Genomic DNA, 17,307 nt, shown 5'->3' with positions numbered 1-17,307 from the left:
ACCCTAATGCTAAAAATAATGAATTGGTTTGAGAAGGGTAAATTTAAATTAAACAAATTAGTTATCTTTTATATGTATTTAGAACTTCATTTTTCTTCTGAGTTCACAAAACTGACACATTGTAAGTAATCTGAATTTTTTTATTGTTTTGAGTTTCATGAATTTGTTTCTTTGAATTTAGACAAACTTATATATAATTGAAACAGGGCTGGGATTTCTATATCTCAGAATGCTTTGTAATTGCTTAAATTAAGTGTTATAAAATGTGTGTTTTTTTGTGCAAGATTAATGTTAAGTGGGAGATGTAGTAGTGTTTAATGATTTGCTATACTAATTTAGAAGAGTTTCTGTTATGTGGTGTGTTTAGGGGGTTTCCATCATGGCCACAAGTGGAGCATGAGTTTGGTTTGAGAACAGATATATGTTATATGTTATATATTGTCGTACTCATTCAACAATTGTTATGCTAAAAAAAAATATTCTACCAGTTCTGCTAACTTAAACTTTGAATTTCTTAACTTAAAAATTTTGATGTAACCGATTACCTAAAAAAATTTGAGTTCCCTTTCAGCCCCTGCGTGATTGCGTCATGAAGCATGTGTGAAATCAGTCCAATGGTGTGATGAGACATCATAGGCGGGTGATGTCACAGACCAGGAAACTATAAAGCATACCCAGAAACAGGCCGCGCTAGCTTCTGTGTCCTCAGCAAGCGCTGTCTGTGATACTGTTTCTGTCTATTGGCAATGCAATCACACACACACACACACACACACACACACACACACATATACATATATATATATATATATATATATATATATATATATATATATATATATATATATATATATATTATGGTGAACAAGCAGCAGTTTAAGAAGTGTGCTTTTCCCTGCCCTTGTTTCCTTACGGGTGGGGATACACACAATCTTTGTGTTGCTTGTTTGGAAATGGATCATGCCCAGTCAGTTCGCGAGGGGGCTGACTGTGCATTGTGAGAAGCTGTCCATGAGGACGATCCGCTCCCGCCGATCATTCTTTGAGGATGGGGTTCGCAAATGGTTCTGACAGAGGGGTTTGAGACCGGCCCAGCCTTATCTCAGCCTTCACCTGCCAAATCCAGTGCCTTATCTCAGGAAGAAGCACCTGCTGCAGTTTTTTCTCCTCGGGATGAAGCACCAGTGCTACAATTATCCAGTTCTGAAGATCTGGATGTTGTAAGCATTGATGCAGGGGATATTGAGGATTCACCACCTCATACCCCTGCTTATGAGGAGATTGGAGGTTGTGACTCGTGCTGTAGCTAAATTAAATATCGATTGACCAGCCAAAAAAGAAGGAAGTACAAAAGAAAAGCCTGCTGAATAAACGTTTATGTAACGATGCATCAGGCTGAAGAGACGCTTGCGATCTATCTCTCTTCTGAGTCTGTATCATCACTAAAGTCATTACCCACCAAGCCTCTCAAAGCTACATTGACGCTGGTGGGTAAAGCATGTTCGGCAGCAGGTCAGGCTGCAGCATGCTTGCATACAATGTCTATATTGCAAGCATATCAGGCTGACCTGCTAAGGGACCTAGATGAAAGTGAGGAAGTAAGCGCTGATGCAATTCGAGAATTGTGTCCCGCTACAGATTTGTCTCTTATGGACGCTCTGCTCTCGCCTTCTGCCCTCTTCGGCAATTCAGTAAATAATGTTGTCGAGAGGTTTCAGGAGGCGGAGAAACAAGCAGCGGCATTTAAAAAAATTCTTCCTCGTTGATGGTCCCACAGAGTGCAACAAAAGCAAAGCGTTGGGCTCCTCCACAATCAGGGGGGTCTGGGTGGCGGTCGCAGTCGAAACTGTCGATCTGGGGACTGTCCACATCTCGAAGAAGGCTTCGACTAGGAAGAAGTCCTGACGCAGAGGGCAGAAACAGATTCCACCTCATTACATGGTGCCCATTTCTCTTCGGCACCCTCTAGGGCCGCAGTTCTGTCAGTTCGGTTGATTCTTGTCGGTTCGCCGCTTCAGGGCACAGAGGTGTCTGCTTTCCCCAACAATCCTCTGAGGAGGGTCGTAGAACAGTCAGTTCAGTTGTTCCCTGCCGGTTCGCCATTTCAGGGCGCAGAGGTGGCTGTTCGACCAATACCAGAGGCCAGTCTAGAGAGGCTGGTCCCCTTAGCAGATTTTCTGGCAGTGTGGAAAAAACTGCTAAATATATCTCATTGGGTCCTGCTCACAATAGAAAAGAGTTACAGAATTCAGTTCAGTTCTCGTCCGCACAGATTTCTTGGGGTCCTCCCTACAGTGGTGGACCCAGAGTAGGCTCTGGTTATGGAGCAAGAAGTACAGAATCTTCTGTGAAAGGAGGCTATAGGAAGGGTTCCTTCTCCCAACAGGGAGCCAGGGTTTTACAGCCGTTACTTCATTGTTCCAAAGAAGGATGGAGGGCTGCGTCCTGTAGCAACAATGACATCCGGCCAGCTGCTTTTCACATTAAGTGAATCATGAGGGTGTCGAACACATCTTCTTTGTCCTTTGTAATAGTTTATCACGATTAAAACCGTTCCAAATTATTTTACGTCCTACTTGGATATATAAATAATCCCGCGGTAACTAAAGTGCCTATCCTTTAGTCGTGCTATTTAAGAGTTAGGTGAATAGTCTCTACAAATTAGTATTTTATTATAAAGATAATAAGGATTATAAATATAATAAATTTCCCTTTGTAGTATAAATCTACCTTTTTAGGTACTCTTCAACCGTGTTCGCTCTACAACAATAACCCTGTTGTAAGCTGCCTCTTTGGCTAGGCTATCAATCAATCAAAGTTCACACTGATTATTCATATATCAGAAATAATGCTTACCCTCCTGTAGTGTCCTTCAGTTAGGATCTCCCTGATCCGGATAAAGGAAGGAGGCAAATACTCAAGAATCCAAGGTCCAGACAAGATGATTTAGAATAAATGTTTAACAATATTTATTAAAAGAATCAAAATTGAAAAGAACACTTGTTACAGATTATCATAGAGTACTGAACTAACAGAGAAATGCTAGCTAGGCTTAAAAGCTTCTTGCTGTCCAGATTGCAGGGGTTCTGGATTGTAGATTGCAAGGAAGAGCAATTTGATTTCGTCCAGGTCTCTTCTTTTATAGTCCGAATTGAGAAATCTTCGTCATATTTACTATAAGGCACATGACTGCACGGGTCTTGTGATGACTGTCCAGTTTTCAGCTTGCTTTCCGAAGATACAACAGTTCCTTTGTATTAGTGGACAAAGACCCTTGTCACTGTTCCCTCATGTGACTTGAGAAAACCATCAATTGACAAAAACTCTTTATTCAAAATCATATTTTTAGAGAGTCATGTGTTTTAACAAACCAGCTAGTTCGCTGGGAATACCCTTGGTTATAGGCTTCTTATTGTGGCCCTTCCTTCTCTGACGTCGAGTCTGAAGTGTAGGTGAAGTGAGTGAAATGTCACCTGCAGATGGACCTTCCTCAAAATCCTCAACACCCCCTCTTGACATTGATTGAGCTTCTTTATTTCTTCTAAACTTGTTCAATCTAACTCTAGGTTTTCGTTTCGGTTTACTCACAAAATTTCTTACAGTAAATCTATCCATTTTGCTTACAAAATCAGTACAGTACACGCTAGGTGTAACCCGATCAAATTCGATCTCATACAGGCGATGACCAATTCCATCATTTTTACATATCATCACTTTTAATGAGTTGGCTTGATTCTGACTCATCCCTGCTTGAAGACACCAGGTTCTCAGACTCTGGATAACCGCCTGCCTTTGCCCCATTTTGAGTGCTGGCTGCCACTGAAATTCGTGTTTGTTCCGCCAGACTTTCGGCAGTTTGTCCAGATTTAACTGGTTTACTGCGAAGATGAGTCCTCTTTCGGCCACGTCCAGGGTTAAAGGTGCCACCGCCCAGTTCCCAGGGGCCTTTGGTAAGAGAACTACCTGCTGAGACATACACACAGCTATATTTAAATTTTTGTCCAGCACTTTCGGGTTGGCTTGGGTTATCCAGGATCCAATGCCTGTAAATAATTCCTACTATTGTTTTCAAGCCTCCATTTCTCTTTTTCTTTTGGTATATCCTGGGTTCCAGGTGATACCCGGTAGCCGTATAACTGTTTCTAGAACCAGCCTGCATCGATAGAATTTCATCGATTTTACAGCACCTAAATTTCATTTCAATGCACCATATGAGGAAGCTCTTTGACACCCAAGGACCTCTAACATCCATTCTTCTTCCTCGTTGGGATATAGCCACTACCCCAATTTCATCCATTTTCACATTTTGTATTGCAGTACAGTTTGAACATAGATCTTGCCATTGACCCATCAAAAAACATCTTATCCTTAAACCTCCTGGAAGCATTCCACATATATCACAGTTTCTCTTAACTTCTACTACATTTTTTCCACAACTTTCATTTGAGGTGCCATCCAGGAATCTCTTCCTCTGCTGTCCAGGGGTTGTTGTATCCTTAATTACAAGTTACAAAAAGGGTTTGTCAGCTCAATATTGAGACAACATTCTTTACCGGCTTTTATCAGTTTTGTCACATAAAACCAATCATTACTAACTATCATTATTGCTATACCACACATTATATGATCATCATAGTAGCTTGCAATAACCATTATCATAAATGCAGTTGCAATTACAGTTATTTCATAAACAGTCCTTTTTGTACCTTCCATTTCTACTCTCCTGGTGGCAAGTATCATAAGATACATAACCATCAATAGTGTAGAAGAAAATGCTATGTACTTTACAGATTGGAGCCCAAGATAATACTTCAGTAAATCACATGCAACAAGTATTATATTAAGTATTTCCAGTCCGATTAAGCTCCTAAGTCCAAAAATGGATTTTATCTTAGGGCCTTTCACAACTTGTCCGAGTAATATACCTGCCAGATTTAGCCTCTTCTCCAAATTAAATGAGGCTATGTTACATATTGCAATAGGAATTTGCCATAATCCTTGTAACCCCATAAACATCAATATCCAGTAAAGGATCAAAATGACATTGTAGATTATAATTTGAAATTTATTTACCGGCAAGTCAGAGCAAGTCGCATTGGAATTGTTTCCCCAATTTGGTCTGGTCATTGATTCCATGGTCAAATTTTTCAAAGAAAGCTCCTTAGTAGGTTCGATCAGTTCAGTCTGCTGAATTTCAGAAGAATGGAGTGATTTTTACGAGCCCTTAACTTTTTATGTTCTGTACGCTAGCCGCAGGCAGTTCTCCTTCACTCTCATTCTCTGAAGGGCTTCTGGTTTTTGACCAATAGTCGATCCTATGTATCCAATGCCCTCCAATGCTCTCTCCCTCCAGGTAACTGTCAACAGGGTGTAGTAAATCTTTCCATTCACTTATATAATTAATATAAGGTATAATAGCACATACCTTTCTGATTTGCACTTCCCCTGTCATTTGTTTTAGAATCAAGGGTGTGATCTTCAAGTTTTCTCTTTCCCAGAGGGCGCCTTCCATGGCTTCAAAGTTGCATGACATGTGATTTCTATCAATGCCTCCCTTTGTCTTTCTAGCCCCATAGGACTGGAAAATGGGGGCACTAAAAGTTGCATGCTTCCAATTGTTAAATAGGTCCCCAGTGCATAAATATTTTGTCTCTACTCTATCACTCCAAAATTCTATTTTCTTCGTATCCATTCTTTGACCTACCATTAATACTTCTGTTCCTAAATCAAATTCCTTAACACATTTCATGTTATAAGCTAATCTTTTTCCTTTTGAAGATTTTACTATATTTATCTCTTGTCGTCTAGTACATGGCTCTCCATACCAGTCTGTGACATTCCATCTTTTGTTGAAATTTCCTTTAGTGGGTCTGATATATATTTTACTCCTAGTCCCCCATGAGTAGCTATTTGGATCAGATACTTTTAAATAGTAACCACTTTCCCATTGACCAATCCTCTGGGATTTATAGGAGTTTACAATTTTGTGTGAACCTAGATACTTCATATGCACTGGCCAAATGAGATCAACTTCTTTTTTCCCAGTATGTTCATCCTTTATATCTTGATGTCTTCCGTGGTATCTTACGTAACCATTAGGTCTTTTAGTAATAGTATAGTGTTTTAAGGCTTCCCCTCCCTGCATCATGTATAGCAACAATGCACTCCTGTATTGTTGATCTATTACTTTCGTTGTCAGGTATTTTGCTATTCCTGATAATGTTATAAATTTTTCTGGAATCCCTGCATTCGGAAAATATTCTAGGGTATATGGATGTCTATAATTGCCATTTGCTCTTTTCTTTCCCTCTAATGTGGCCTTCACGGTCCATGTAGTTCTATCTGTTTCACTACCTGTCCCTTCTGTGAAATTATAATTTTTCATTATCCATTTACGCCATATAGTAATAGTGTCTTTTTCATATTTTTCCATAAGGGTTTGATTCCAGGGAGCTTCAGCTTTTATGACACAATACCAAACTTTCTTCTCTGGGTTTAATTTACGAGCACACTGTTTTTTGTGATCAATAGTTGACCTGTCTTTGTTACTCGGCCAAACCATTTTCCCTAACCATGGACAACCTGGAACTTTATGGCACATAGGCGTAGCTCGAGGCTTATTGTAGCAGTTTATCCACTCTGTGGTTTTTGCAGGAATTATTGGTTTGGTTTCATGGATTGAATGAATTATAGTTTTATCTCTGAACTCACTCATACGAATCCAACGATCTATTGGTTTTGGCCCTGCGCGTTGCGCAGCAGGTGCCAGTGGACTTGACTTTGGTGACTCCATTTCTTCGGTCTCCTCTATATCATCTGCCACTTCTAAGTCATCTACCACTTCTAAGTCATCTGCAACTTCTAATTTGCCTTGGTTCACTTCGTCTAATATTTTTAATCTTTTTATATTTGCTTTTCCTGTCTCACAATTCCATTCTAAAGTGGAGATTGTTTTTCCATACGAATATGTCCACCATACTAGGTCGAAGTTTATCACACTAATGTTTTTAGCTGCAGCTTCATCTATTTTCTGCCCTTTTAATAACACGTGTGTTTGATTCAGCACTTCAAGTTTATTCCATTTCATTACGGTTATCCCTCTCTCTGTTGTGGGGCCATATTCTGCTACTGATTTTAGAAAACTTCCTTCGTTAGTACAATTCCAGTATTCTGGATCTATGTCTGCTATCCAGTTTCTTATTACTTTAGCATTATTCTCAGAATTGTATACTACTCCTGCTAAAATCAAAGGTGAACCTTCAACCATTATTGTTTGATTATAGCAGTATAATTTAACTATCTTTTCCATTTTAGTACAAGGGTAGACAGTATAGATTTCTTCTGTTTCCTTTGTTCCGAATCCAGCCAATATGGATATAAGGAGAATGAAAGCCATACTTATTCCTGCCATGACTTCCTGAAATTTCTCAGCTTTTTCCTCATGGATCCTTCTGTATATGGTTTTCAGCCTCCGGCCCCTTCCCCCTCTAGCCATGTTGCTGTGGGTGAGAGAACAAAGAATTGCCTGTCTGACCCTAGAAGTGTTTTCTGCGCAGCCAGTCCTTGAGTTTTTGTTTAATAGGTTTAACTTCTGTTATCCAATTAATATTAAAACCCTGTATGGCAAATCCAATGCCCATATAACTCCTGGTACAACAGAGATTCACCATCAGTCTTTTAATCATAGATGCATCATTTTCTCGATACTTAATTTTATAACAGGCTTGCCCAGTCATGATAATTTGACTTCTGGACATCCTAGTGATGTCAGTCTCTCTTACTCCCACTTCCCATGCTCTGGTTTCCCAGTTATGTTGTTCAATTAGGAAGTTCATTTTTTAAATTTCCGTAATAATCAATTGTTCGGCTGAGCTGCGTTCATACTGTCCCTGTCTTTTTACAAAGATGGTCTGCTTTGGTTCATTTAGATTATGTGAGATAACTCTTTCCCACGCATCTAAACAAGTGATCTGTCTACAATATTTGGCCTAATACGGATCCAATCTCTAGAGGGTCGGTATAAGAGGGATTACCAAGCCCTGACAATTCACAGTATCGATATAGCCATGCTTGTTCATCTTCTTCCATTAATTGTAGTGGATTGCTAACCCATGAGGTCATTATCTTACCCTGGGAAACACATCCCATAGCTAATTTCGATTTCCGGGTTAACCAGACTTCTTTTTTACTGACAGTCTGTAGCCATTTCCGTTCTTCTAGCTTTTCACATCTCTCGCATAGTTTTAGTTGAGAATCTCTAAACGTACACGAACATTTCGAGCCAAGTAAAATAAGTTTTTCTTCACATAAATTACAGGTTCGGCAGACACAATTGGTTTCTCCTCGTTGTATCTTTTGAATGACCCATTTTTGTTTACCTAGTCTGCAGTTTCCGCACACTGAAATTTCGCCCAGGGCGCAGTGGCCGATTCTATTTTCCGGATTGTACCAGGAAAAAAGGTTTTGTTCTCCCATGCTAGGGAGTGTTCTTAAGCTCATTTTGGTTGGTCTAGACTCATTCGGACCTTCCCAAAGTAATTCTGCCACATCTGTTGCTTCACAAATACAACAGCTTGTGAATGGTATCAATTTACTAATGGTACCATCAGGGCAGTCTTCATGCCATTTTTTAACTCTTAGCAGTGCATATGCTTCATTTTGGCACCTGACCCATCCTGTTTTTGATTCAATAATGGACTCAAATACTACCTTCTTCATGATTATGCCTTAATTAAGTCCCTCAAAGACCAAATTCCGTTATTTTCTAATTGTACAGTAGTATTTGAAGTAACTTTTGTAACCGTATCCACGGTTCCAGTTTTCTGCCTAAATCTCTTACCTCTGATTTTATGCAGTATTATTACTTGGTCGCCTACCTTAAATGGATTGGCGCTAAATTTTTCCTGCTCAGGCTGATCTTCAATTTTGAGTTCACTCGGTTTGATTCTGTAATTTAGAAAATGTGTACATTGATTAATCAACGTATCCCATTCACCCACCTTTTCGTTCTTGATGAAAAATTGTTTACATCTTTTAACAGCGTTTTCCGCTATCCCATTGCTTTCTGGTCGATATTTCACACTTTTTATTAATTTGACTCCGATCGAATTACAATATTCTTCAACTTCTCGTCCTGTAAGGTTCGGTGCATTATCCCCTCTAATTCGTTTAGGTGGTCCTCGAAACCTAATCCATTCCTTAAGTGCTTCTACGACTACCGAGCCAGTAGCTTGTTTGCACGGATATATCTGTAGAAAATTAGAACAGTTATCTACTATTACTAAGAAGTAGCAGTTCTTCATCTTCGTCTGGGGTCTGACCGGTCCTCCCCAATCCACTGACACCTCCTCATTCTCTTTATCTGTTTTTATTGATCCGTATTCATTAAACCTGCTGGTCATAACTTTTCTACATTCAGGACATTTTTTCCTGATTTTCAGGTAGGTTGTTTTTAGATTTTGTATGTTAAGCCCTGTGGCTTTACAATACTTTGCCATATAAGATAGGCTGGGATGCATTAAATCCATGTGCATTTTTTCAACAATATTATCTTCACTTGTCTTAGTGATAGCTTTAATAATTTTTGTTGTTCGAACTGTCTTATGTCTAATATATTTGTCTACCTCCGCATTACCTTTTGCAGCTGATGTAGTTTGCACTGTGTGACTGCTTTGGTGTAACACCTGCGGTTTAACTTCCTCCAATAATATTGCTATTTCCTTCCATAAACTGTCCTGTTTTAATGGCTTTCCCTTAGCAGTGCAAAAACCATTCAGTTTCCAAGTGGCAACATACTCAGTTAGTGCTTTGTAAACATAATGACTGTCCGATACAATAATAGATTCCTTTGTCCCTGTCGCTTTCATATGCCTTAGGGCTTCCACCACGGCTTTCACTTCAGCCAGTTGTGCTGAGTCTTCATTAGACAATTGCCCCTTTTGTTTGAATACTATTTTTCCTTTTTCCTTTCTAATGAAGCCCCACCAAACTTCCTCATTTTCTTTAGAGCCATCTGTAAAATAACAAATATTAGCCCCTTTAGGGATTTCTGTTATTTTGTCTTTCTTGTGAAGTTTACTTTGGCCAAAGATAATTTGAGTATCCTGTAGCAATTTACTCCACTTTGCCCATGTAAATTGATGAATTTTAGGTGCCTCACTCACTAGGTTTTTAGATTCCCTCATCAGCTGAGTGATGCCTTCACCTCTTGATTCTACAATTATTTGTTGTTCAAGGGCTAGTGTTTTTATTGGTATCAAGCATTTAGCAATACTAGCTAAGATGTCAGCTGCTGATTTTGGTTCTTGTTTCAGCTGATTAGCAGGTTTCGGGTATGACATGAACTGTATTGGATTTTTCCTATCTTTTTCATTGTACAATACCAGTTCTATTTCATCCGCAGTATTTTCAACACTTACAACCAATTTTTGATCTGGTTCTCGTCTCGCTATTTTACCTGAGGTCAATGCTAAATCAATTAATTGTAGCCTAATATTTTCTAATTCATTGCTCCAATTAAATTCATTTCCTTTTGTGGCTCCATAAAGAGGTTTAGCTAGTTTAGCGTATCCTGGTATCAGATCCCTGATAAAATTCATGTGTCCCATGAAACTCTGTAAACTTTTCAGGCTTTTCGGGCTGTTTTGTCTCAAATCCTCCAATTTTTCTTTGGTAGTTTTTGAGAGTCCTCTATCCATCCCAGTCGTAGCAAAGCCCAAAAAATCCACTTCCTCTTTACCTATTTCGATCTTTTTGTAACTGGGCTTAAAACCTGCATTTATCAGTCTAGTAAACACTTCATCTAAGATTTTCAGGTGTTCACCTGGATCATCGTTTACAATTAAAAGGTCGTCAATATAAACTGTTACCGGCAAACCTGTCATTAGCGTGACGACTATAGACTGGAAAGCATTTGCAGAATTTAAATAGCCCTGCGGAAGCCTTGTGTAACAATAGGCTTTTGATCGGCAGGTAAACGCAGTTTTAGCCATACTATTTTCAGCTAATGGAACTGTCCAGAAACCGTTGGCTAGGTCAATTTTAGTCAAAATTTTACCCTTAGGTAAACCATTGGTCACATCTTTTGCATTAATTAAGTATCTTCTGTCTGGTTCTGATACTTTATTCAAAGATTTGAAATTATTAACGACGCGGTAAGAATTATCAGGTTTAAGTACGGCCTGAAGCGGTGAATTAGTGATTGGGTTTTCTATTTCTTTAATCACTCCTAATTTTTCTAATTCTTTAATAGTTTCTTCAATCTCAGGTAAAGCTTTTTTATTGATTGGGTATTGCCTTTGTGGTTTATGCACACCTCCCTTGATTTCATACTCATATTCTTTACCTAAAAGGCCCACATCATTCTTAAATTTAGCTGCTCCTTTTTTATGTTTTTCAAGGATTTCTCTCAATTTATTTTTATCAAGCATGGTTTCTCGCACCATTCTCGCTATCTCCCCTTTTAGGTCGACCATTTTCATCCATCTGACTGTTATTTCTTTATTAAATTCACCTACAATTTTAGTTGCATCCTGTAATGTCATGAGATTCTCTGATTGATTAGGAATAATGGCTATGTCTTTCCACATATACCAGTCAGTGTCAATTGGACCTTGAGCTTTATTAAAACTGTATACCCTCATCATGCCTTTTTGTTTAATGGCATCCTCAGGTAAGTCAGTAAGGCAACTAATCTCAGCACCTGTATCTAAAATAAATGTCCTACCATTGTAATCTATATAAAAGAAACCTTCATGTTCTTTAATTAGATCAGATTGGATGGTCGCTTTTCCTTCAGGGATGTCCTATTTTTGTGCTTTTTCAAGCTTGTTGTTTCTCACATATTTAGGCTTAGACTGTCCAGTACTGTACGATTTTTCTACAGTTGCTTTTTGTTTGGCTCTCTGTTCTCTGATTTTATTTTGTTGTTCTGGAGTCAACCTGTCCCATTCTTCTTTAGAGACATATGTAGAGCTGGTTTGCCTACTGGCATTTTTAATGAATGGCGGTCTTTGTTCCAAGTTAGGCTTTCTCTGCACTCCTCTGCTCTGAGATCTGCCTCTCCTTTGGAAGTCAGTAGGTCTGAATTGGTCCCTTTGTTCTCTGAAACTTTTGGACTGCACTACATATTTAGGCCCTTGCTGTGCATAATGGCCTTGGGCTTTGAGTCTCTCAGACCGTCTCAGACCTTGCTGTTTACTATCTCCCTGGTAGTTAGAATCTTGATTACCTTTTTTCTCTGCCTCATGTTTGGACCTCCTGTCATACCTTACCGCAAAGGTTTGTAATTCCTCCCATTTAGTCTCATGTCCACAATATTTCAAGTGTTGAAGACCTGGAAGATCTTTTTCAAACTGCAGCAATTCTTCCACAGTTTGCGCTGGGTCTTTTCCATCATGAGCTCTATTTTTGCAGAATATTAAAAGTCCTGTGCTTTTTATTTCTCTCAGTCTTTTGTCATACGTTTCTTTTTTAGTTTCCCCTGAAATGTTTCTCTTATGTAAGGAAACATCATTAATTCTTATATTTATACTCAATAGCTGATTAATCATCAGCTCTATATCTTCATCATGAATATTAAGCCTCTTGCCTAGGTCCACTATTTTCTGACAACTTCTCATGTTATCTTTCGGATCTAGTTTCATTCCATTGAACATTCCTATTTCTGTGGCTGTTATCGTATGTTTAGGTCTCGCCCTATTTCTCCTTTCATGCCCCTGGTCAGAGACTTCTTCCAAGCAAACAGACTCACTGGACACAGATTCGTCATAATAGTCACATTGTTCTCTATAAGTCCCCCTCATCTGAGGGCTTCTTTCTTCCTGTTTAATTTTCATCACAGAGGAGGCTGCTATTTCGGCTAAGTCTATGCCTAGACCCCCTCTGGGCCTATACTTTTCTTTTTCTTCCTCATAGTAGAGGTTATCATCTCCTGTTATTTTATTTCTTGTTGAAATTTCAGGTAACGGTCTCCTATAATAAATAGGGTTTTTTGATTCATTTAAAACTTCTCTTCTGAGTTCAAATATATCACCCATAATGGGGTCCCTTCCACTTCTTCCTCTGTTCTCTGACAGGGTCAAGCGAAGTAATAAAGACAGAGCTTTTTGACAAGAGTCTTTTTGTTCTGCGATCATATCCTGCTTAGCTTTTATGCTTGTGTCAGGCATATCCAAAATCTCATCAGATGTTGGGCCTGTCGCAGCTAGGAAAATTCTCTGCATATATTCAGGCTCTTCTCTTTTGATTTTCTCTTTCAGATTATGCCCCGGTTTTGTTAGAGTTTTTCTTCCCGCTAGATCGATATGTTCCCGAGCATAACTACTACTCTTTCTCTCTCGAGACAATGGTCTAGAATTTTTGTGATTAACTCTATTTCTTTGCGGAATGGGTTCATCCCACTGATACACTACACTTCCTTCACCATCCCACTCAGTTTCTTCACCTTCGGTGGTTGTATCTTCACCTCTATTTTTAATGTGGACAGTTTTATTCATACTATTCAAAGTGTGAACTAATTCATTTGCCAGCGGTATGTATTGAAGGCCAGGACTAGGTTCCTGGAAGTCTAGCCTTTTTTGAGCGCTAGGACCAGGTTTTTCTACATCAGAAAAATACATTTCTGTATCATGAGAATCCCTGCGCTTTCTCTGAGGCATCACCGTACCATCATACATCACTCTTGTCTTTCCATAGTACACTTCTATACTAGGGTCTGTGGTTGGCTTATATGTTACTTCCAAACCCGGATCAAAATGAACTTTAATTTTGTCCCCTTTCATCCTAGTGCCATTAATTCTTTCTATTATAGCCCTCACATCTGCCGCTGAAGTGCAGATGAATTCCTGTCCATTATTTATCTCATAGTCTCCTATATACCATTCTTCATTTTTTTCTTTAGCAGCTTTTTGCTTTTGAAAATTATCACGTTTAGTTATAGTGATTTGGTATACGGATGCCTGCTGAGGAGCTGGACATACATTTAAATCATTTGGTAGTTGAGCCATTTGAGTCATTTGGGTCTTTTAATTTGGAAATGCAGACTAGGAAAACTTTTTCTCTTTTTTAAGGAATTCTTTATCTATGTTTTACAGATACTCACTGGTTCTGCCGCGCGGTTTCGCTTTTTTCTTTTTAATAGGGCGTCCCCTATTTTATTTGCGAAATTTTTTCTGGGTCACTCAAGTGATTGATTTAATATCTATTTTTGCTCCGGGTTTTATTATATTAAAGACCGGCGAGCCCCCATGTAATAGTTTATCACGATTAAAACCGTTCCAAATTATTTTACGTCCTACTTGGATATATAAATAATCCCGCGGTAACTAAAGTGCCTATCCTTTAGTCGTGCTATTTAAGAGTTAGGTGAATAGTCTCTACAAATTAGTATTTTATTATAAAGATAATAAGGATTATAAATATAATAAATTTCCCTTTGTAGTATAAATCTACCTTTTTAGGTACTCTTCAACCGTGTTCGCTCTACAACAATAACCCTGTTGTAAGCTGCCTCTTTGGCTAGGCTATCAATCAATCAAAGTTCACACTGATTATTCATATATCAGAAATAATGCTTACCCTCCTGTAGTGTCCTTCAGTTAGGATCTCCCTGATCCGGATAAAGGAAGGAGGCAAATACTCAAGAATCCAAGGTCCAGACAAGATGATTTAGAATAAATGTTTAACAATATTTATTAAAAGAATCAAAATTGAAAAGAACACTTGTTACAGATTATCATAGAGTACTGAACTAACAGAGAAATGCTAGCTAGGCTTAAAAGCTTCTTGCTGTCCAGATTGCAGGGGTTCTGGATTGTAGATTGCAAGGAAGAGCAATTTGATTTCGTCCAGGTCTCTTCTTTTATAGTCCGAATTGAGAAATCTTCATCATATTTACTATAAGGCACATGACTGCACGGGTCTTGTGATGACTGTCCAGTTTTCAGCTTGCTTTCCGAAGATACAACAGTTCCTTTGTATTAGTGGACAAAGACCCTTGTCACTGTTCCCTCATGTGACTTGAGAAAACCATCAATTGACAAAAACTCTTTATTCAAAATCATATTTTTAGAGAGTCATGTGTTTTAACAAACCAGCTACTTCACTGGGAATACCCTTGGTTATAGGCTTCTTATTGTGGCCCTTCCTTCTCTGACGTCGAGTCTGAAGTGTAGGTGAAGTGAGTGAAATGTCACCTGCAGATGGACCTTCCTCAAAATCCTCAACACCTTAGGAAGACAGCTCTGGTTATTATTATTCCCTACGGGATAATTCACCAGCGCCAGGGTGACTGGAATACCCCCAGTTCAGCGTGAACTCCCCATGACTTTTATAGACTCGTGACATTCCAACGCACACACACAAACACACTCTGGACTTTGAAACAGAAACAGAAAAGGACTTTTACCCATAAAGTCACTCTTAAATGTACTAAATATATCCCTTTTTGCGTTAAGAGGTGTGTGTAAACCATAGGAAAGCATATATGTCCTATTGTAACATTAATAGAACTGCAAATGCCTATACTAATGCATAATAATGTATCTTTGCATTGCTACAACGTCTATATTCTATTTTTGATATCTCTGTAATCCTCTCCAGCTAACGGAGTTGAATTTCGATAACCAATTGCAGTAATTTGTATCGTTTGACACATTTCATGTCTTGAGCAAATCTTCTCAAATTCGATCTCAATCATGACTCATTCGAGTGGGCGTGTCTAACCGGACAAAGGAAAACCTTCCGCTCGAAATGCGCTAAGATGATTCGTCCTCCACGCAAAAGGAGGCGTACACGGGACACTGTTAAAAGTCCGAACCTTCAGTTTACGCTCTCTCAACCCTCATCTTCTCTTCTCCCTCCTTCGGAAACTCTGGAAACCCAAGTCCGGACCGGCTTCGGCCTGCTTCTCTTCTCTTTTATTTCTTTGTATGTTTTTCTATAAGTCTAGTTTCGTTTTCCTATTCGCCTCTGTTCATTCACGAGCTGAATCATTCTCGGTAACGTACGCTCAAGTGAACCTTCAAATCTTCCAGCTACACAACTCCGGAAGAAGACCAGGACGCGCATTTCAGCCCTAAAAGGAACACACACCTATTCCTTTTTCTCAGCTCCACAAAAGAGTGCATCAAACTGCAAGTATATAATCTGACATATTTTAAAGCTGAATCGATGGTGTCTCTCAAGAGGGTTCTTTGTTTGTAATAAGTTGCCAGGCTCTTCTTCAATTCTCTGACTCTCTCACTTTACTTTCTCTCTCTCTCTCTCTCTCTCACTTTATTTTCTCCCTTTCATTTCATTCACTCTGATCACGTTTTTATGTTCTTGTTGGTTAAATGTTTTTTTTTTTTATTGTTTGCATTTTTACGTACGTTTATATTTGTAGCTCATATAATCTCTCTAGTTTACATCTATTAAAATTAATTTATACTTTAACTGTCTCTGTGTTTGAAACCCACTTTATAAGGTCAATGAAATAAAAGATCTAATTAAGCTACAAGCTCGATATTATAGACTACCTTGAGTAGTTTTAATTCATAAACTCAGAAAGTTTTATGTTCGTGGCCAGAAGATAAACTTTATTGGAGTTTGTAAACGGGATACCCCTTCTTAACTGTGATAATCTTACATTTATTCGCTGGACGAATGACTGATGACCAAACCAGTTACAGAACAAGGTAATCTCGAAAATTAATAAAGTAAATATATATGTGATTTATTAATTATGACCATGAGTTATGATTAGTAATATTTCCAAAATTCCCTATATTCTTGAGCTAATTCGCATTGACCCAGAGTCGATGTATTTAATATTACAGTCCTATTCTAGATCTGCGTCAACTAAACTGCAGGGTTCAGAAACTTAAGTTCAAAATGCTTACATTCAAACAGATTGTGTCACAGATTCAGTCCAAGGACTGGTTTGTCACGATAGATTTGAAGGATGCGTACTTCCATGTATCTATCCACCCTTATCACAGGAAGTTCCTTAGGTTCGCTTTCGGGGGTGAAGCCTACCAATTTCGGGTTCTTCACTTCGGCCTAGGTTTATCACCCTGCACTTTCACGAAATGCGTGGATGCAGCTCTGGCTCCACTGAGACTCCAGGGCATTCACATGTTGAATTATATTGATGACTGGTTGATTTTAGCTCAATCTGAGCAGATGGCTGTTTGGCATCAAGATGTCGTTCTGTCTCACATGAGAAAGTTGGGACTGAGGCTCAACACCAAACAGAGTGTGCTCATTCCAGCTCAGAGAACCACTTTTCTAGGAGTGGTTTGGGATTCAACGACGATGCAGGCACAA

Source organism: Leuciscus leuciscus, assembly GCF_965113295.1.
Source record: "Leuciscus leuciscus genome assembly, chromosome: 7".
NCBI classification, from domain to species: Eukaryota; Metazoa; Chordata; class Actinopteri; order Cypriniformes; family Leuciscidae; genus Leuciscus; species Leuciscus leuciscus.
This window is presented reverse-complemented; position numbering follows the sequence as displayed.